Raw genomic sequence first — 21,999 nt, forward strand, 5'->3', positions numbered from 1 at the left:
GAGCCTGCGCTCTAGAGCCCACGAGCCACAACCACTGAGCCCACGAGCCACAACTACTGAAGCCCACGCACCTAGAGCCCTTGCTCCACAACAAAAAAAGCCACTGCAATGAGAAGCCCGCGCACCGCAACGAAGAGTAGCCCCTGCTCGCCGCAACTAGAGAAAGCCCATGTGGAGCAACGAAGACCCAACACAGCCAAAAAAAAAAAAAAAAAAAAATGCTTGGGATAATTCCAGGACATGATTGCTGGAGAAAGTCTAGGGAGATTTTGTTTGACAACATCTTCTAGCCTGAGCTTTCTTAGTCTGGTGAGCTAAGTGCTGGGGGTCCCAGGTGAGTGACCCCATGGATCCAGTCTTCTTACTGAGGAGGTTCTGACCGAAAGGTCACTTCTGGGACAACCCAAGCAGGAGCCTGGCGGGTGGAGAGTATTAAGGTCATGGAGAGGTTGTTGACATAAAGGGAACATTGACTTCCAGGAAAGGGAAGGGGCCCTGATGGGAGCCAAGGTGTGGGAGGGCGGAGGTCATGTCCTAGGCGGCTGGGGGCACCTCTCCCTCCCCCGGCAGTGTGGCGTCCACCCCATCCTCCTGACCACTGCGTGGTCACACACAGCCCTCTCTTCGTCTCACAGGATGCATTTCCGGGGCTTCCAGCCAACCTCTTGACTCTCTTCTCTTTGCCAAGTACAAGGGCCAGTTCTGTCTCCTTCTGACCTCTCTGAAGCTGCTGATTCAGTGAATCACTTTCTATCTTCATTGTCTTTCCCACTCTTGGCAGGCTTCCTTACAGAAAAAAACCCTTTTTGCAAGATGAATATTGACCACAAAGGATATGTTTTTCCACTTTTTTTTTTTTTTTGCATCTCATTTTTCAATCTCAGTTGATTCAACTTGTTGCAACTACAATACATTACAATTAAATATTGGAGGCAGAAGCTGGGGACAAAAGGCAATATTGATAGAATGTATGTTAACTATTGACGTTTTCAAGATAAAAATGAATCACTTTATTATTTCCTATAGACATACAGTTGCTCAAAACAGCACACTGCCAGGTGGCAAAAGCATCGATTAGCGTATAACACGTGCCCACAGGATTGAGCGAAGTGTCCAGCACTCTTTGTGGCTTTTGTTCCCTTGCTGGAGAAACTCAAGCAAGAGTCTGTAGTTCTCTCTCTGACAGCAGTGTGTGCAGGGCTGGGATATCCGGTGTCTGGACTTCTGAGAATTTGTCATGTTTGCAGCCCTGTGGTGAGCTCATGCTGAGGAATGCCTTGCCTCCAGCTGCTGTCCCACCTGGGTAGAGCTCGGCAGCTCTAACTAAGAGTTTTGAAATCTTGGTAGAACATACTGGATTCTAAAACCTGCTGGGAGACTTTTGTCTCAAGAGGCTAAAGCCGGTGTGTCATTTTTGAGGATGACTCCAATACTAAATCCCTTTCCAATCCACAAATGTAAAGAATGGTTTTGTTCTAGGAAAACCATGAAATAAGTTGAATGCACATGTTCAAAGGAAAGAGTCTTCTGTCTGAGATGATAAAGCCGTACCCACACCCCAACCTCAGTAACACATGTCCCCCTGTGTAATCCTCCGTGTTCATATGCTCATCTGATGATATTGTCAGCATGCAGATCTCTTTTTATCAAGCAACTGGATATATAGAATAAATCCCCTTTGTTGTCTAAACCAGTCAGAGTGGGTTTTGGTTGTTACATGTGCAAGCATCCTAACCTGTAGAAACTCACTCGGAGGAGAAACTGAAAAACCAGGCCTGAGTTTACCTCTTGTCTTCCTTTCCTAGACCTGCCCTGATAAAGTATCACAAACCGGGTGACTTAAAACAACAGAAACTCATTCTTCCATGGATCTGGAGTCTAGAAACCAGACCACAGGTTGGGTCCGGAGATGGGGCTGGCCTGGCATCTGGAGTTGGATTCAGTGCACTGGAGGCTGGATCTTGTGCCGGGAGGGTCAGAGGTCAGGCAGAATTGGGAGCCTTTGAATAGCCACTGCAGGAAATGAAGGGCAGTCTTGACGAGTCCTAAACAAGTATTGGAACCGCACATCTGGTGCTGCGTTATCAGGGCTGTTGGTGTATTTTCTCCCACAGTGGTTCTCAACCCTGGCTCTACACGGGAATGCTTGGGGTGTATTAAAAAATACTGATGCCAGCGTCGCACCCTGAGAAATTCTGATTTAATTGGCCTGGGGGTGGGACCTCCATGAGTATTTTTTAAAGCACCCTAGGTGACTCTTTTGCTTCCAGAGTGGAAAATCATAGTTGTTGAAGGACAAGCAGAGAAAATGGAGAGTTCTTTTTCCAGCTCCGGGTGAGGCAAGGACTCAAGTACCCCATTTAACACAACTGGAAACTAGAGCACTAATTATCACAGAAAAACAAGTTCTGACAGATTCCTTCACCTCTGGAGCCTCCTTTGGAGTGGGGAGGATGCATCCTGGCAGGGCCGCCAGGTCGCGGAGCCAGCTGGCCCAGAGGGCAAGGCCTCTTCCCTGGTAAACGGCAGCTTCCTCTCAGAATTCGGGTGTCTGCAAGGGAGGGTGGTGACACTGACGAGACTGTGGCCAGAGAATAGCACTGGCCCCAGAGTGGCACCAACTGATGTCTGCGGCAGGAGGACAGATGAGCCCCCTGGCAGGGCCCAGAAGGCACCACTGGCAGAACACCACGGGAGCGCCCTCGGGTGGCCCCCGGGGATAATGTAGGGGATGAGGACGGGGGTGGGGTGAGCGCTGCCCCTGTGGGTGGGTCACCCGCATGGAGAGAGCACCCCCGTCTCTGACTTCTGCTCAGAAGGAGGGCACGTGAGGCGTCCAGCCAGTGCTTCTAAATTTTGGGCCTGGCGCTTCCGTACAGGGCAAACTAATTAACCTTCCAGCCTCGGCGGCGGGGCGGGGGCAGAAAATACCAAGGCACCCTGCAGGCTTTCCAGAGGTTAATTATTTCCCATTTCAGCACCTCCGGGAAAGCACTGAGGTCCCTCATCATGGTCTCTTCCCCACCCTGTTTCCTCTCTCTGCACCCTTCCTTCAGGCTTGATCTCACGTTCACTTGAATTAACTTTCAGCCATCTAAAATGGCATAGCTGGCTGGAACTTAGAGTCTGACATTAGGAAAGCACCAGCGTTTTTATTCACGCCGGTCTCTTTCACCAAGTTAAAAGTCCAAGGCATCCTGTAGCAGAGGTGCCGATATTTGTACAGTGCCCTGCAGTTTACGGAGCACTTACGTACGTATCATCTTGCCAAATCGTTAAATTCTGAAGACAGATGTAAATAGATCTGGACCTTGTACCATCTCTGCATTATTGGGTACAGGGGCTTCTCACCTCTAGACCACCTTGCAATGAGAGATTTTTGGTTCTCAAGGAACTAACTCATTTTGCTGGAATTCAGATCAGAGCCGCCATATTGTGAACCTAAACTCTAAGGAATAGTGTTGAATCAAGACGCACCTGTCTTCCAGGGCCCATCCGAGCAGACACGGCCCTGGGTGGTCATTTTCTTACGTCCAGGAGCAGCCCCGCTCCCTTTATGCCCTCCCTTCTCCAGCCTGTGCATTTAACCCCTGCAGACATGTGGTAAGATCGCACCCTTCCATCAGGGCTTACGGGGCGCTCGGATAATTCCCAATAGGTCCTGAGGAGCCCTTGTAGTTGACCAGTGCCTGAGCTGACTCAGTTGGCCCCCCCCATCCCTCCTCCCCCGGTCTGGCCCCCTCTGGGGTCCGTCTGTCCGGGATTTTCCTCTCCTCCTGAGGAGGAGTGTGGTGCCAGTTCCTGGTAAACCAGACTTTGTAATAAAATCCTGCAGAAACGTATCTGCTCCGAGCATTAACCATTTGTATTGGCGTCCTGTCCTCCTGTTGTAGAGCCTCAGGACTCAGCCCGTGGTCTGTGCAGCCGCGGCCCTCGGGGTGAGGCTGTGCTGGGAACACGGGAGGCTTCTCCACGTGGAGTTTTCTGAGCGGAGGCCACGGTACATGCCCCGGTGACTTACGCCTCTCTTCATGCACACATGACAGAGCTTTGCACAATGGGACTGCCCCATCGAGATTCCCCACCCAGTAGCCTGCTGACCCAGCGTTGTCTTTTCCCAGGCTTGTCTATATGCACACCCTCCATAGGCCTATGTGTTCACCCAGACACGTAATCCACATATGCAAACCCCAGGGGGAGCTAATATTGTCCAGTGGGTTCAGAGCGTGTCAGTCATCACTCCATGATGGAGTCATCCACCAGCCTTCCACCGAATGGTCTAAACATGGACTAATGACACAGCCTAGAGCCATCATTCCATTAGATGTCACAGATGGTGATTTTCTAGCTCTGTCATTCCTTCTGAAATGATTGGCTGGAATTCTTTCTAGGAAAATAAACTTTCCCTCATGAACTTTTTTGGCTTTCCTGAATACAGTCTGTATACGAAAGACAGAATAAATGACACCCTCATGCTCTCCAATGGTGACCAGTTTTTTTCAGTATAATTATGAATTCATGGATTTTATATAGTTCATGGGTTTCAATCCATTGCATTCATTATTCTTTTAAATGCTCAAATTGCTCCCACTTGGATCAGCGGGAGCCCTTTCAGGTTTTGGCTCCCGTGGCCAGTTTCCAATTATTTTGTTGTTCTTTTGTGTCTTTAAGGCATATTCCACCAGGTATACACAGTCAAAATACTGCATTGAAAAGCCACGGAGTCATTCTTTCTGTGTGAGGTTCTGCCAGTTGTTTTAATGTACATTAGGTTTGTTATACATTTTTTCTATGTCTGTATGCTTGACAATTCCATAATGTAAAGTTAAAAAACACATGACCTCTAGAATCCCATAGAAATGAAAGGTCCGACGTGTAAGGATGTTTGTCACAGCAGTGTGCAGTGACCTGGAACCAGGAATATGGGGATGCGTGTTAATAATTTTGTGTTTATTTATGTAAACACTCACATGACCCCAAAGTAAAAACTATGAAACAAGGTACATCTCAAGAAGTCTAGCTTCTGTTCTTGTTTCACTCACCCAGTCCCGCCTTCCCCCAGACAAGCTTTTTATATTCATTTTCTTTTTCCTTCCATTGTTTCTTTTTGAAAAGATAAGCCCCAAAGATGGTGTACTACAGACACTGTTCTGCACCTTGATTTTTTTTTTTCACCTAACAATATATCGGAGATCTCTCCATATCCAGACTTAGAGATCTTCCTTGTGACTTTATATAGTGCCACACATAGTGCTTCATGAAGGTGTACACCTCGTTTTATTCAGTCTGTGGATGGATATTTGGGTTGTTTCCAAGGTTTTGCTATCACACATAATGCCACCATGCCTTGCACAAACACTGTTTTGCTTTTCTTTCCAATGTCTCTTTGGGATAGATTTCTAGATGTGGGATTACTGAGTCAAAGGAAAATGCACGTGGGATTTCAGTAGGCATTGCAAATTCCCTTTCCTAGATGTCGTACTGGTTTGCGTTTTTAACAGCAGTGTATGCAAATGCCTCTTCCCCACCGCCTCTGGTCAGAGTGCTTGTCATATTTATGAATATTTACCAATCTGATAGGTGAGAAATAGTATCACAGGATAGTTTTAATTTGCATCTCTTTTACTTGAATGGAGTCTAGGATCTCTTCATGTGTTTAAAGGACATTTGCATTTATTTTTTGTGAATTAGCTGTTGTATCTTTTGCCATTTTTTTCATTCGTATTGTTAGTCCCTTTCTTTTCAATTTTTGACCCTTTATACATTCATGATATTTGTCCTTTGTGATAAAAGTTGCAAATATTTTTTGTCTTTGACTTTGCTTATTTTTTTTTTAATTAATAGACTTTATTTTCAAGAGCAGTTTTAGGTTTACAGAGAAATTGTGCAGAAAGTAGAGTCTCATATACCCTCTCTCCTGACACACAGTTTCTCCCATTATTACCATCTTAGGTTAGGGTTACAACTGATAAGCCAATATATTTGCTACAATTGATAAGCCAATATTGATACACTATTATTTTTTTATTAATTTTTATTGAGTATAGTTTACAATGTTGTGTTAGATTCTGCTTACAGCAAAGTGAATCAGTTATACATATACATATATCCCCTCTTTTTTAGATTTCCTTCCCATTTAGGTTTTTTGTGTGTTTGGGTAATACAGTTTATTGAAAGACAAACTCGCTTTCTCCGGAGTTCACTTACATGGAGGTAGCTATCTAAGAATGTCTCTTCCCTGTGACAAACCAAGGCAATCAAACCATACCCAAAAGCAGAAACCCAGCAGAATAAGCCTATCGGCTTTGTCGGATGACACTCAGAAGCAGGAAAAAAATTATAAAGCCATATGATTGTCTCCTCAGCACTGCATTTGGCCACATACTTGTTTTTTAATAAAATATTTTTTTTTCTTTTTAAACTAGCTAAAGAAAATATTCTCGAGTAGGGTTAGTTCTTAAAGCAACAAACAGAAAAAAATGTGAAGGAAAGTTTAGTAGTTTATTTTTATTGCTGAATAATAGTCCCTTGTATGGATGTGCCATGGTTCATTTATCCATTCACCTCTGAAAGACATCTTGGTTGTATCCATATTCTGGCACTTATGACTAAAGCTGCTATAATCACATGCAGGTTTTTGTGTGGCCATAAGTTTTCAACTCATTTGGGTAAATACCAAGGTGCACTATTGCTGGATTATATGGTAAGAGTATGTTTGGCTTTGTAAGAAACTGCCAAACCATTTTCCAAAATGGCTGTACCGTTTGCATTCCCACCAGCAATAAATGGGAGTTCCTTTTGTTCCATGTTCTCTCCAGCATTTGGCGTTGTCAGTGTTTTGGATTTTAGTTGTTCTAATAGGTGTGTAGTGAGATCTACTTGCTTTAATTTGCAAATTTGCCCAATTGCATATGATGTTAATGCATCTTTTCGTATGTTTATTTGCCATCTGTATGTCATTTTGGTGAGGTGTCTGTTCAGATCTTTGGCCACTTTTTTGTTGAATTGTTTGGGTTTTTTATTGTTGAGGTTTAAGTATTTTGTTTGTATATTTTGGATACAAGTCCTTTATCAGATACGTATTTCACAAATATTTTCTCCCATTCTATGACTTGTCTTCTCATTCTCTTGTCTATGTCTTTTGCAGAGCAGAAGTTTTTAATTTTAATAAAGTCTACCTTATCAATTTTTTTCTTTCATGAATCATGTTTTTAGTGTTGAATCTAAAAACTCATCACTAAACCCAAGGTCACCTAGATTTTCTATGTTATTTTATAGAAATTTTATAGTTTTGCCTTTTACATTTAGGTCTGTGATCCATTTTGAACTAAGTTTTATGGAAGGTCTAAGGCCATTGTCTAGATTCTTTTTTTTTTTTTTTGCATGTAGATATCCAGTTGTTCTGGCACCATTTGTTGAAGAGACTAGATGTTCTCCACTGAATTGCTTTGATTATTTGCCTGTATTTGTGTTGGTCTATTTCTGTGGTCTGTATTCTGTTCCATTGATCTAGTTGTCTATTCTTTCACCAGTACCCCACTGTATTGATTACTGTAGCTTCAAAGTAAGTCTTGAAGTCAGGTAGTGTCAGTCCTCTGGCTTTATCCTTCAGTGTTGTGTCAGCTATTTGGGGTCTTCTGCCTTTCCATACTTTAGAATCAGTTTGTTGACATCCACAAGATAATTTGCTGAGATTTTGATTTGGATTACATTGAATCTATAGATAAGGGTGGGAAAAAATGGCATCTTAACAATATTGAGTCTTCCTTTCCATGAACATGGAATATCTCTCCATTTATTTAGATTTTTCATTTCTTTCATCAGTGTCTTGTGGTTTTTCTCTTATAGGTTTTACATATATTTTGTTAGATTTATACATAAGCATTTCATTTTGGGGTGCTAATGTAAATGATGTTGTGTTTTTAATTTCAAATTCCAGTTGTTCATTGCTGGTATATAGGAGAGCAATTGACTCCTGTGTACTAACTTTGTATCCTTGCAACCTTGCTGTAATTGCTATTAGTTCCACTTTTATTGTCACTTTTTTGAGATAATCATCTCACCCTCAAAAACAGTATTCCCTTTCTTGTCTTACTGCTTGATTTTTCTTCCATATGACCTTTATAATCAACTTGGCTAGCTCTAGAAAACAAAAGAGTGCACCCATGCACACACATGTGTGCGCACACACCCACTCACCCAATATCACACTGAATTTATACATAAGTTAGAGAGATTCACATTTCTATGGCACTGAGTCATATCCCAAAATATACATGTGTTTCCATCAAGTCTACTTTTGTGACTTTTAGGAGAATGTTATAGTTTTCTCATATACGTTTTACACATTTCATGTTAGGTTTATGTCTAGCTATTTTATTTAAAAATATTTTGATATTATAAATCCCTTCCATTATATCTTATAATTGGTCACTGTTTAAATATATGAAATATTGTTTTTTATAAGCTAATTTTATGTTATTTTTGCTGAATTTTCTTATTGTTTGTAGTAGTTTTTTCACTAATTATTTTTTGTTTCCCAGGTTTTAGCTTTTTTTCTTTGCTTGTTTTGTTTTGTTTTTAACATCTTTATTGGAGTATAATTGCTCTACAATGGTGTTTTAGTTTCTGCTTTATAACAACGTGAATCAGCCATACATATACATATATCCCATATATCTCCTCCCTCTTGCGTCTCCCTCCCACCCTCCCTATTCCACCCCTCTAGATGGTCACAAAGTATGGAGCTGATCTCCCTGTGCTATGTGGCTGCTTCCCACTAGCTATCTGTTTTACATTTTGTAGTGTATATATGTCAATGCCACTCTCTCACTTCGTCCCAGCTTACCCTTCCCCCTCCCCATGTCCTCAAGTCCATTCTCTACATCTGTGTCTTTATTCCTGTCCTGCCCCTAAGTTCTTCAGAACCATTGTTTTTTTTTGTTTGTTTTTTTGGTTTTTTTTAGATTCCATGTATATGTGTTAGCATACGGTATTTGTTTTTCTCTTTCTGACTTACTTCACTCTGTATGACAGACTCTAGGCCCACCCGCCTCACTACAAATAACTCAACTTCGTTTCTTTTTATGACAGAGTTATATTCCATTGTATGTATGTGCCACATCTTCTTTATCCATTCATCTGTCAGTGGGCACTTAGCTTACTTCCATGTCCTGGCTATTGTAAATAGAGCTGCAGTGAACAATGTGGTACATGACTCTTCTTGAATTACGGTTTTCTCAGGGTATATGCCCAGTAGTGGGATTGCTGGGTCATACGGTAGTTCTATTTTTAGTATTTTAAGGAACCTCCATACTGTTCTCCATAGTGGCTGTGTCAATTTACATTCCCACCAACAGTGCAAGAGGGTTCCCTTTTCTCCACACCCTCTCCAGCATTTCTTGTTTGTAGATTTTTTATGATGGCCATTCTGACTGGTGTGAGGTGATACCTCATTTGTAGTTTTGATTTGCATTTCTCTAAGGATTAGTGATGTTGAGCATCCATTCATGTGTTTGTTGGTGATCTGTATGTCTTCTCTGGAGAAATGTCTATTTAGGTCTTCTGCCCATTTTTGGATTAGGTTGTTTGTTTTTTTTTGATATTGAGTTGCATGAGCTGCTTGTAAATTTCAGAGATTAATCCTTTGTCAGTTGCTTCATTTGCAAATATTTTCTCCCATTCTGAGGGTTGTCTTTTCATCTTGTTTATGATTTCCCTTGCTGTGCAAAAGCTTTTAAGTTTCATTAGGTCCCATTTCTTTATTTTTGTTTTTATTTCCGTTTCTCTAGGAGGTGGGTCAAAAAGGATCTTGCTGTGATTTATGTCATAGAGTGTTCTGCCTATGTTTTCCTCTAAGAGTTTGATAGTGTCTGGCCTTACATTTAGGTCTTTAATCCATTTTGAGTTTATTTTTGTGTATGGTGTTAGGGTGTGTTCTAATTTCATTCTTTTACATGTAGCTGTCCAGTTTTCCCAGCACCACTTATTGAAGAGGCTGTCTTTTCTCCATTGTATATTCTTGCCTCCTTTATCAAAAATAAGGTGACCATATGTGTGTGGGTTTATCTCTGGGCTTTCTATCCTGTTCCATTGGTCTATATTTCTGTTTTTGTGCCAGTACGATACTGTATTGATTACTGTAGCTTTGTAGTATAGTCTGAAGTGCGGGAGCCTGATTACTCCAGCTCCGTTTTTCTTTCGCAAGATTGCTTTGGCTGTTCGGGGTCTTTTGTATTTCCCTACAAATTGTGAAATTTTTTATTCTAGTCTGTGAAAAATGCCATTGGTAGTTTGATAGGGAATGCATTGAATCTGTAGATTGCTTTGGGTAGTATAGTCATTTTCACAATGTTGGTTCTTCCAATCCAAGAACATGGTATATACCTCTCCATCTGTTTGTATCATCTTTAATTTCTTTCATCAGTGTCTTATAGTTTTCTGCATTCAGGTCTTTTGTCTCCTTAGGTAGGTTTATTCCTAGGTATTTTTATTCTTTATGTTGCAATGGTACATGGGAGTGTTTCCTTAATTTCTCTTTCAGATTTTTTATCATTAGTGTATAGGAATGCAAGAGATTTCTGTGCATTAATTTTGTATCCTGCTTCTTTACCAAATTCACTGATTAGCTCTAGTAGTTTTCTGGTAGCATCTTTAGGATTCTCTCTGTATAGTATCATGTCATCTGCAAACAGTGACAGCGTTACTTCTTTTCCGATTTGGATTCCTTTTATTTCTTTTTCTTTTCTGATTGCTGTTGCTACAACTTCCAAAACTATGTTGAATAATAGTGGTAAGAGTGGACAACCTTGTCCTCCACCTGATCTTAGTGGAAATGGTTTCAGTTTTTCACCACTGAGAACGATGTTGGCTGCGGGTTTGTCATATATGGCCTTTATTATGTTGAGCTAAGTTCCCTCTATGCCTACTTTCTGGAGGGTTTTTATCATAAATGGGTGCTGAATTTTGTTGAAAGCTTTCTCTGCATCTATTGAGATGATCATATGGTTTTTCTCCTTCAGTTTGTTAATATGGTGTATCCCATTGATTGATTTGCATATACTGAAGAATCCTTGCATTCCTGGGGTAAACCCCACTTGATCATGGTGTATGATCCTTTTAATGTGCTGTTGGATTCTGTTTGCTAGTATTTTGTTGAGGATTTTTGCATCTATGCTCGTCAGTGATATTGGCCTGTAGTTTTCTTTCTTTGTGATATCTTTGTCTGGTTTTGGTAATAGGGTGATGGTGGCCTTGTAGAATGAGTTTCAGAGTGTTCCTCCCTCTGCTATATTTTGGAAGCGTTTGAGAAGGATAAGTGTTAGCTCTTCTCTAAATGTTTGATAGAATTCGCCTCTGAAGCCATCTGGTCCTGGGCTTTTGTTTGTTAGAAGATTTTTAATCACAGTCTCAATGTCAGTGCTTGTGATTGGTCTGTTTATATTTTCTGTTTCTTCCTGGTTCAGTCTTGGAAGGTTGTGCTTTTCTAAGAATTTGTCCATTTCTTCCAGGTTGTCCATTTTATTGGCATATAATTGCTTGTAGTAATCGCTCATGATCCTTTGTATTTCTGCAGTGTCAGTTGTTACTTTTACTTTTTCATCTCTAATTCTGTTGATTTGAGTCTTCTCCCTTTTTTTCTTGATGAGTCTGGCTAATGGTTTATCAATTTTGTTTATCTTCTCAAAGAACCAGCTTTTAGTTTTATTGATCTTTGCTATCGTTTCCTTCATTTCTTTTTCATTTATTTCTGATCTGATCTTTATGATTTCTTTCCTCCTGCTAACTTTGGGGTTTTCTTTATTCTTCTTTCTCTAATTGCTTTAGGTGTAAGGTTAGGTTGTTTATTTGAGATGATTCTTGAGGTAGGATTGTATTGCTATAAACTTCCCTCTTAGAACTGCTTTTGCTGCATCCCATAGGTTTTGGGTCATCGTGCTTTCATTGTCATTGTTTCTAGGTATTTTTTGATTTCCTCTTTGATTTCTTCAGTGATCTCTTGGTTATTTAGTAGTGTATTGTTTAGCCTCCATGTGTTTGTATTCTTTACAGATTTTTCCTGTAATTGATATCTAGTCTCATAGCGTTGTGGACAGAAAGGATACTTGATACAGTTTCAATTTTCTTAAATTTATCAAGGCTTGATTTGTGACCCAGAATATGATCTATCCTGCAGAATGTCCCGTGAGCACTTGAGAAGAAAGTGTACTCTGTTGTTTTTGGATGGAATGTCCTATAAATATCAATTAAGTCCATCCTGTTTAACGTATCATTTAAAGCTTGTGTTTCCTTATTTATTTTCATTTTGGATGATCTGTCCATTGGTGGAAGTGGGGTGTTAAAGTTCCCTACTATGATTGTGTTGCTGTCCATTTCCCCTTTTATGGCTGTTAGCATTTGCCTTATGTATTGAGGTGCTCCTATGTTGGGTGCCTAAATATTTACAATTGTTATATCTTCTTCTTAGATTGATCCCTTGATCATTACGTAGTGACCTTCTTTGTCTCCTGTAATAGTCTTTATTTTAAAGTCTATTTGTCTGGTATGAGAATTGGTACTCCAGCTTTCTTTTGATTTCCATTTGCATGAAATATCTTTCTCCATCCCCTCACTTTCAGTCTGTATGTGTCCCTAGGTCTAAAGTGGGTCTCTTGTAGACAACATATCTTGTTTTTATATCCATTCAGCCAGTCTATGTCTTTTGGTTGCAGCATTTAATCCATTTTCATTTAAGGTAGTTATCGATATGTATGTTCCTATTACCATTTTCTTAATTGTTTTGCGTTTGTCATTGTAGGTCTTTTCCTTCTCTTGTGTTTACTGCCTAGAGACGTTCCTTTAGCATTTGTTGTAAAGCTGGTTTGGTGGTGCTGAATTTTCTTAGCTTTTGCTTGTTTGTAAAGGTTTTAATTTCTCTGTTGAATTTGAATGAGATCCTTGCTGGATAGAGTAATCTTTGTTGTAGGTTTTTCCCTTTCATCACTTGAAATATGTCCTGCCACACCCTTCTGGCTTGTAGAGTTTCTGCTAAGAAATCAGCTGTTAACCTTATGGGGATTCCCTTTTATGTTATTTGTTTCTTTTCCCTTGCTGCTTTTAATATTTTTTCTTTGTATTTAATTTTTGCTACTTTGAGTAATATGTGTCTTGGCATGTTTCTCCTTGGATTTATCCTGTATGGGACTCTCTGCACTTCCTGGACTTGACTGACTCTTTCCTTTCCCATGTTAAGGAAGTTTTCAACTGTAATCTCCTCAAATATTTTCTCAGTCCCTTTCTTTTTTTCTTCTTCTTCTGGGACCCCTGTAATTTGAATGTTGGTGCGTTTAATGTTGTCCCAGAGGTCTCTGACACTGTCCTCCATTCTTTTCATTCTTTTTTCTTTATTCTGCTCTGCAGTAGTTATTTCCACTATTTTATCTTCCAGGTCACTTATCTGTTCTTCTGCCTCAGTTATTCTGCTGTTGATTCCTTCTAGAGAATTTTTAATTTCATTTATTGTGTTGTTCATCATTGTTTGTTTGCTCTTTAGTTCTTCTAGGTCCTTGTTAAACATACCTTGTATTTTCTCCTTCCTATTTCTAAGATTTTGGATCATCTTTACTATCATTACTCTGAATTCTTTTTCAGGTAGACTGCCTATTTCCTCTTCATTTGTTTGGTCTGGTGGGTTTTTGCCTTGCTCCTTCATGCTCTGTGTGTTTCTCTGTCTTCTAATTTTGCTTAACTTACGGTGTTGGGGTCTCCTTTTGCAGGCTTCAGGTTTGTAGTTCCCATTGTTTTTGGTGTCTGCCTCCAGTGGGTAAGGTTGGTTCAGTGCGTTGTGTAGGCTTCCTGGTGGAGGGGACTGGTGCCTGTGTTCTGGTGGATGAGGGTGGATCTTGCCTTTCTGGTGGGCAGGACTGCGTCCGGTGATGTGTTTTGGGGTGTCTGTGACCTTATGGTTTTAGGCAGCCTCTCTGCTAATGAGTGGGGTTGTGTTCCTGTCTTGCTGGTTTTTTGGCATAGTGTGTCCAGCACTGTAGCTTGCTGGTTGTTGAGTGGAGCTGGGACTTAGCGTTGAGGTGGAGATCTCTGGGAGAGCTTTCGCCGTTTGATATTACGTGGGGCCGGGAGGTCTCTGGTGGACAAATGTCCTGAACCCAGCTCTCACACCTCAGGGGCACAGGTCTGACATCTGGCCAGAGCACCAAGACCCTATCAACCACATGGCTCAGAAGAAAAGAGAGAAAAAAGGAAAGAAAGAAAGAAAATAAATAAATAAATAAAATAAAATAAAGTTATTAAAATAAAAAATTTTTAAAAATAAAACAATTAGAAAGTAATAAAAAAAAGAGAAAGAAAGAAAGAAGAGAGCAACCCAACCAAAAAACAAATCCATCAATGATAACAAGTGCCAAGAAATATACTAAAAAAAAAAAAAAACGACAGACAGAACCCTAGGACAAATGGTAAAGGCAAAACTATACAAACTCACACAAAGAAGCATACACAAACACACTCCCAAAAAGGGAAAAAAGGAAATATATATATATATATATAAAAGGAAGAGAGCAACCAAATCAATAAACATATCTACCAATGATAATAAACTATTAATACTAAACTAAGATAAACATAGAACCAGAAACAAATTAGATGCAGAAAGCAAACCCCAAGTCTACAGTTGCTCCGAAAGTCTACCACCTCAATTTTGGGATGATTCGTTGTCTATTCAGGTATTCCAGAGATGCAGGCTACATCAAGTTGTCTCTGGAGGTTTAATACACTGCTCCTGAGGCTGCTGGGAGAAATTTCCCTTTCTCTTCTTTGTTTACACAGCTCCTGGGGTTCAGCTTTGGAATTGGCCCTCAGTTTTAGCTTTTTGTTTCTAATTATTATGCCTCTAATTGCTTTCTTTTGTTTGCTTATTGGCTGATATCTCCAGTACAATTTTGTTTTTTGTTTTGTTTTGTTTTTTGAATTTAATTTTATTTTTTTATACAGCAGGTTCTTCTTAGGTATCTGTTTTATACATATTAGCATATATATGTCAATCCCAATCTCCCAATTCATCCCACCACCACCACAGCCGCCCCCACTGCTTTCCCCCCTTGGTGTCCACACGTTTGTTCTCTACATCTGTGTCTCTATTTCTGCCTTGCAAACCGGTTCATCTGTACCATTTTTCTAGATTCCACATATATGCATTAATATATGATATTTGTTTTTCTCTTTCTGACTTATATCACTCTGTATGACAGTCTCTAGGTCCATCCAGGTCTCTGTAAATGACCCAGTTTCATTCCTTTTTATGGCTGAGTAATATTCCATTGTATATATGTACCACAACTTCTTTATACATTCGTCTGTCGATGGGCATTTAGGTTGCTTCCATGGCCTGGCTATTGTAAATAGTGCTGCACTGAACATTGGGGTGCATGTGTCTTTTTGAATTATGGTTTTCTCCAGGTATATGCCCAGTAGTGGGATTGCTGGGTTGTATGGTAGTTCTATGTTTAGTTTTTCAAGGAACCTCCATACTGTTCTCCATAGTGGCTGTATCAATTTACATTCCCACCAACAGTGCAAGAGGGTTCCCTTTTCTCCACGCCCTCTCCAGCATTTGCTGTTTCTAGAGTTTCTGATGATGGTGCCCATTCTAACTGGTGTGAGGTGATACCTCATTATAGTTTTGATTTGCATTTCTCTGATGATTAATGATGTTGAGCATCTTTTCATGTGTTTGTTGGCAATCTGTATATCTTCTTTGGAGAAATGTCTATTTAGGTCGTCTGCCCATTTTTGGATTGGGTTGTTTGTGTTTTTTTGATATTGAGCTGCATGAGCTGCTTGTAAATTTTGGAGCTTAATCCTTTGTCAGTTGCTTCATTTGCAAATATTTTCTCCCATTCTGAGGGTTGTCTTTTCGTCTTGTTTATGGTTTCCTTTGCTTTGCAAAGCTTTTAAGTTTCATTAGGTCCCATTTGTTTATTTTGTTTTTATTTCCGTTTCTCTAGGAGGTGGGTTAAAAAGGATCTTGCGGTGATTTATGTCATGGAGTGTTCTTCCTAAGTTTTCCTCTAAGAGTTTTATTGTGTCTGGCCTTACATTTAGGTCTTTAATCTATTTTTAGTTTATTTTTGTGTCTGGTGTTAAGAAGTGTTCTAATTTTATTCTTTTACATGTAGCTGTCTAATTTTCCCACCACCACTTATTGAAGAGGCTTTCTTTTCTCCATTGTATATTCTTGCCTCCTTCATCAAAGATAAGGTGACCATATGTGCGTGGGTTTACCTCTGGGCTTTCTGTCCTGTTCCATTGATCTATATATCTGTTTTTCTGCCAGTACCATATTGTCTTGATTACTGTAGCTTTGTAGTATAGTCTGAAGTCAGGGAGTCTGATTCCTCCAGCTCTGCTTTTTTCCCTCAAGATTGCTTTGGCTATTCGGGGTCTTTTGTGTCTCCATACAAATTTTAAGATTTTTTGTTTTAGTTCTGCAAAAAATGCCATTGGTAATTAGATAGGGATTGCACTGAATCTGTAGATTGTTTTGGGTAGTATAGTCATTTTCACATTATTGATTCTTCCAGTCCAAGAATGTGGTATATCTTTCCATCTGTTTGTGTCATCTGTGATTTCTTTCTTCAGTGTCTTATAGTTTTCTGAGTACAGGTCTTTTACCTCCTTAGGTAGCTTTATTCCTAGGTATTTTATTCTTTTTGTTGCAATGGTGAATGGATTGTATCCTTAATTTCTCTTTCTGATCTTTCGTTGTTAGTGTATAGGAATGTGAGAGATTTCTGTGCATTAACTTTGTATCCTGCAACTTCACCAAATTCATTGATTAGCTCTAGTAGTTTTCTGGTGGCAGCTTTAGGATTATCTGTGTATAGTGTCATGTCATCTGCAAACAGTGACACTTTTACTTCTTCTTTTCCAGTTTGTATTCCTTTCATTTCTTTTTCTTCTCTGATTGCCATGGCTAGGACTTCCAAAATTATGTTGAATAGGAGTGGTGAGAGTGGACATCCTTGTCTTGTTCCTGATCTTAGAGGAAATGGTTTCAGTTTTTCACCATTGAGAATGATGTTTGCTGTGGGTTTGTCATATATGGCCTTTATTACATTGAGGTAGGTTCCCTCTGCCCACTTTCTGGAGAGTTTTTATCATAAATGGGTGTTGAAGTTTGTCAAAAACTTTCTCTGCATCTATTGACATGATCATATGGTTTTTATTCCTTAATCTGTTAATATGGTGTATCACATTGATTGATTTGCATATATTGAAGAATCTTTGCATCCCTGGGATAAATCCCACTTGATCATGGTATATGATTCTTTTAATGTGTTGTTGGATTCTGTTTGCTAGTATTTTGTTGAGGATTTTTGCATCTATATTTATCAGTGATACTGGTCTGTAATTTTCTTTTTTTATAGTATCTTTGCCTGGTTTTGGTATCAGGGTGGTGGTGGACTGAGTTTGAGAGTGTTCCTTCCTCTGCAATTTTTTGGAAGAGTTCAGGAAGGATGGGTGTTAGCTCTTCTCTAAATGTTTGATAGAATTCACCTGTGAAGCCATCTGGTCCTGGACTTTTGTTTGTTGGAAAATTTTTAATCACAGTTTCAATTTCATTACTTGTGATTGGTCTGTTCATGTTTTGTATTTCTTCCTGGTTCTGTCTTGGAAGGTTATACCTTTCTAAAAATTTGTCCATTTCTTCCAGGTTGTCCATTTTGTTGGCATAGAGTAGCTTTTAGTAGTCTCTTATGATGCTTTGTATTTCTGCAGTGTCCATTGTAACTTGTCCTTTGTCGTTTCTAATATTATTGATTTGAGTCCTCTCCCTCTTTTTCTTGATGAGTCTGGCTAGAGGTTTATCAATTTTGTTTATCTTCTCAAAGAACCAGCTTTTGGTTTTCTTGCTGTTTGCTATTGTTTTGTTTGTTTCTATTTCATTTATTTCTGCTCTGATCTTTATGATTTCTTTCCTTCTACTAACTTTGGGTTTTGTTTGTTCTTCTTTCTCTAGTTCCTTTAGGTGTAAGGTTAGATTGTTTCCTTGAGATTTTTCTTGTTTCTTGAGGTAGGCTTGTATAGCTATAAACTTCCCTCTTAGACCTGCTTTTGCTGCATCCCATAGGTTTTGGATCATCGTATTTTTGTTGTCATTTGTCTCTAGGTATTTTCTGAGTTCCTCTTTGATTTCTTCAGTGATCTCTTAGTCATTTAGTAACGTATTGTTTAGCCTCCATGTGTTTGTGTCTTATATATTTTATCCCCTGTAGTTGATTTCTAATCTCATAGCGTTGTGGTTGGAAAAGGTGCTTGAAACGATTTCAGTTTTCTTAAATTTACCAAGGCTTGATTTGTGACCCAAGATATGATCCATTCTGGAGAATATTCCCTGTGCACTTGAGAAGAAAGTTTAATCTGCTGTTTTTGGATGGAATGTCCTATAAATATCAATTAAATCTATCTGGTCTGTTGTGTCATTTGAAGCTTGTGTTTCCTTATTTATTTTCTGTCTGGATGATCTATCCATTGGTGTAAGTGTGGTGTTGAAGTACCCCTCTATTATTTTGTTACTGTCGATTTCCTCTTTTATAGCTGTTAGCATTTGCCTTATGTATTGAGGTGCTCCTATGTTGGGGGCATATATATTTATAATTGTTATATCTTCTTCTTGGATTGATCCCTTGATCGTTATGTAGTGTCCTTCCTTTCTGTTGTAACATTCTTTATTTTAAAGTCTATTTTATCTGATATGAGTATTGCTACTCCAGCTTTCTTTTGACTTCCATTTGCATGGAATATCTTTTTCCATCCCCTCACTTTCAGTCTGTATGTGTCCCTAGGTCTGAAGTGGGTCTCTTGTAGACAGCATATATACAGGTCTTGTTCTTGTATCCATTCAGCTAATCTATGTCTTTTGGTTGCAGCACTTAATCCATTTACATTTAAGGTAATTATCGATATGTATGTTCCTGTTACCATTTTCTATTGTTTTGGGTTTGTTTTTGTAGGTCCTTTTCTTCTCTTGTGTTTCCCACTTAGAGAAATTCCTTTAGCATTTGTTATAGAGCTGGTTTGGTGGTGCTGAATTCTCTTAGCTTTTGCTCGTCTGTAAAGTTTTTGATTTCTCCGTCGAATCTGAATGAGATCCTTGCTGGGTAGAGTAATCTTGGTTTTAGTTTCTTCCCTTTCATCACTTTAAATGTATAATGCCACTCCCATCTGGCTTGTAGAGTTTCTGCTGAGAAATCAGCTGTTAGCCTTATGGGAGTTCCCTTGTATTTTTTTTTGGTCATTTTTCCCTTGTTTTAATAATTTTTCTTTGTTTTTAATTTTTGTCAGTTTGATTACTATGTGTCTCGGTGTGTTTCTCCTTGGGTTTATCTTGCCTGGGACTCTGCGCTTCTTGGACTTGGGTGGCTATTTCCTTTCCCATGTTAGGGAAGTTTTTGATGATAATCCCTTCAAATATTTTCTCTGGTCCTTTCTCTCCCTCTTCTCCTTCTGGGACCCCTATAATGCGAATGTTGGTGTGTTTAGTGTTTTCCCAGTGGTCTCTTAGGCTGTCTTCATTTCTTTTCATTCTTTTTTCTTTATTCTGTTCTGCAGCAGTGAATTCCACCATTCTGTCTTCCAGGTCACTTATCCGTTCTTCTGCCTCAGGTATTCTGCTATTGATTCCTTCTAGTGTATTTTTCATTTCAGTTATTGTATTGTTCATCTCTGTTTGTTTGTTCCTTAATTCTTCGAGGTGTTTGTCCTTTAATTCTTCTAGGTCTTTGTTATACATTTCTTGCATCTTCTCGATCTTTGCCTCCATTCTTTTTCTGAGGTCCTGGATCATCTTCACTATCATTATTCTGAATTCTTTTTCTGGAAGGTTGCCTATCTCCTCTTCATTTAGTTGTTTTTCTGGCGTTTTATCTTGTTCCTTCATCTGGTACATAGTCCTCTGCCTTTTCATCTTGTCTATCTTTCTGTGAATGCGGTTTTCACTCCACAGGCTGCAGGATTGTAGTTCTTCTTGCTTCTGCTGTCTGCCCTCTGGTAGATGAGGCTATGTAAGAGGCTTGTGCAAGCTTCCTGATGGGAGGGACTGGTAGTGGGTAGAGCTGGATGTTGCTCTGGTGGGCAGAGCTCAGTAAAACTTTAATCTGCTTGTCTGCTCATGGGTGGGGCTGAGTTCTCTCCCTGTTGGTTGTTTGGCCTGAGGTGACCCAGCACTGGAGGCTACAGGCTGAAATTTTCCCCAGAAGTCTCCTTTATGTCCCTTCCAGTCACAGCCCTACTAAGGGATCATTATCCTCCTGACTGCGAATACTATGGACTACTTTTGCCTAGTTTTGGACTATATATAAATGGGGTCACTTTTGTATCTGCCTTCTTTTGTTCAACATTGTGTTTGTGAAATTCACCCATTATATCATGTGTAACAGTGGTTTGTTCTTTTTCATTGCTGTATAGTATTCCATTTTCTGGATTATACTGCAATTTATTTATCCATTCTGCTGTTAATGGACATTTTAGTTTTTTCAACTTTGAGGTTATTATGAATAGTGTTACAATTAACATTCTTGCTGAATTTCTGTGGGGGTTTATACCTAGGAGTGGAATTTCTGGGTCATAAGGTGTGCATAGTCTCAGCTTAGTAGATATGGATGATTGATTTTCTGGAGTATTTGTACTACGGTATGCTCCCATTATCAGTACATGAGTTTTAGTTGTTCCAAAATCTCATCAACCCTTGGTACTCTCTGTCTTTTAATTTAATTTAATTTAGTTTTGTGGTGATGTCTTATTATAGTCTTATTTTAATGTTGAGCACCTTTTAGTATGTTTATTGGTCATTTGGTTATATTCTTTTGTGAAATAACTTCTCAAGTCTTCTGTTCATTTTTCTGTTGGGTTGTCTGTCTTTTTCTTATTGACTTCTAGGACTTTTTACATATTTGGAAGATAACTTATTTGTTGGGTATACGTATTACATATGTCTTCCCACACTGTGAGGCTTGCCTTTTCACCTTCTTAATGTTATCTTTGATGAATAACAGTCCCTAATTTCAGTTAAGTCTAGTTGACCAGTCTCTTCTTTTAGAGTTAGTGCATTTTAGATGTTCTTCTATGTTTTTCTAGATGATTTAGTATTTTATCTTTTACACTTAGTTCTACAAGCCATCTGGACTTTATTTCTGTGTATAGTGTGAATTAGGTGCCAAGGTTCATTTTTCCCTCACATGGTTATCCAATAGATCCAACGCAATTTATTACAAAGATTGGTCTTTCCTTATTGTACTGCTTCGTCATCACTGTCATCAGTCAGGTGACCGTATATGTATGGGTCTGTGTCTGGACTTTCTATGCCGTTTCATTGGTTTATTTGTCTGTTCTTATGCCTTTCTCAAACTGTGTTAGTTGCTGTAGCTTTATAACAAATCTTTTTTTTTTTAATTGTGGAAGAGTACACATAACATAAAATATCATCATTTTAACCTTTTTTAAGTATACAGTTCAGTGGCATTAAGTACATTCACAGTGTTGTGCAACCATCACCAGCATACACATCCAGAATTTTAAAAATTTTAAACATTAAAAATTAAAATTAAAAATTAAACATGTTTAAAATTGTGGTAAAACATATAACGTAAAATGTACCATCTTAACCATTTTTAAGTGTACAGTGCAATAGTGCCATGTATATTTACATTGTTGTGCAACAGATCTCCAGAACTTTTTTCATCTTCTGAAACTGATACTCTATACCCATTAAACAACAGCTCCTTGTTTTCCCTTGTTCCCAGTTCCTGGAAACTTCTATTCTACTTTTTATCTCTATTAATTTGACTATGCTAAACACCTCACATAAGTGGAATCATACAATGTTTGTCCTTTTGTGTCTGGCTTATTTCACTTAGCATAATGTTCTTAAGGCTCCTTTATGTTGTAGCAGGTGTCGGAATTTCCTTCCTTTGCAAGGCTGAATAATATCGTATGTATAGACCACAT

This window comes from Eschrichtius robustus, chromosome 14 (genome assembly GCF_028021215.1).
Source record: "Eschrichtius robustus isolate mEscRob2 chromosome 14, mEscRob2.pri, whole genome shotgun sequence".
In the NCBI taxonomy this organism is placed as follows: domain Eukaryota; kingdom Metazoa; phylum Chordata; class Mammalia; order Artiodactyla; family Eschrichtiidae; genus Eschrichtius; species Eschrichtius robustus.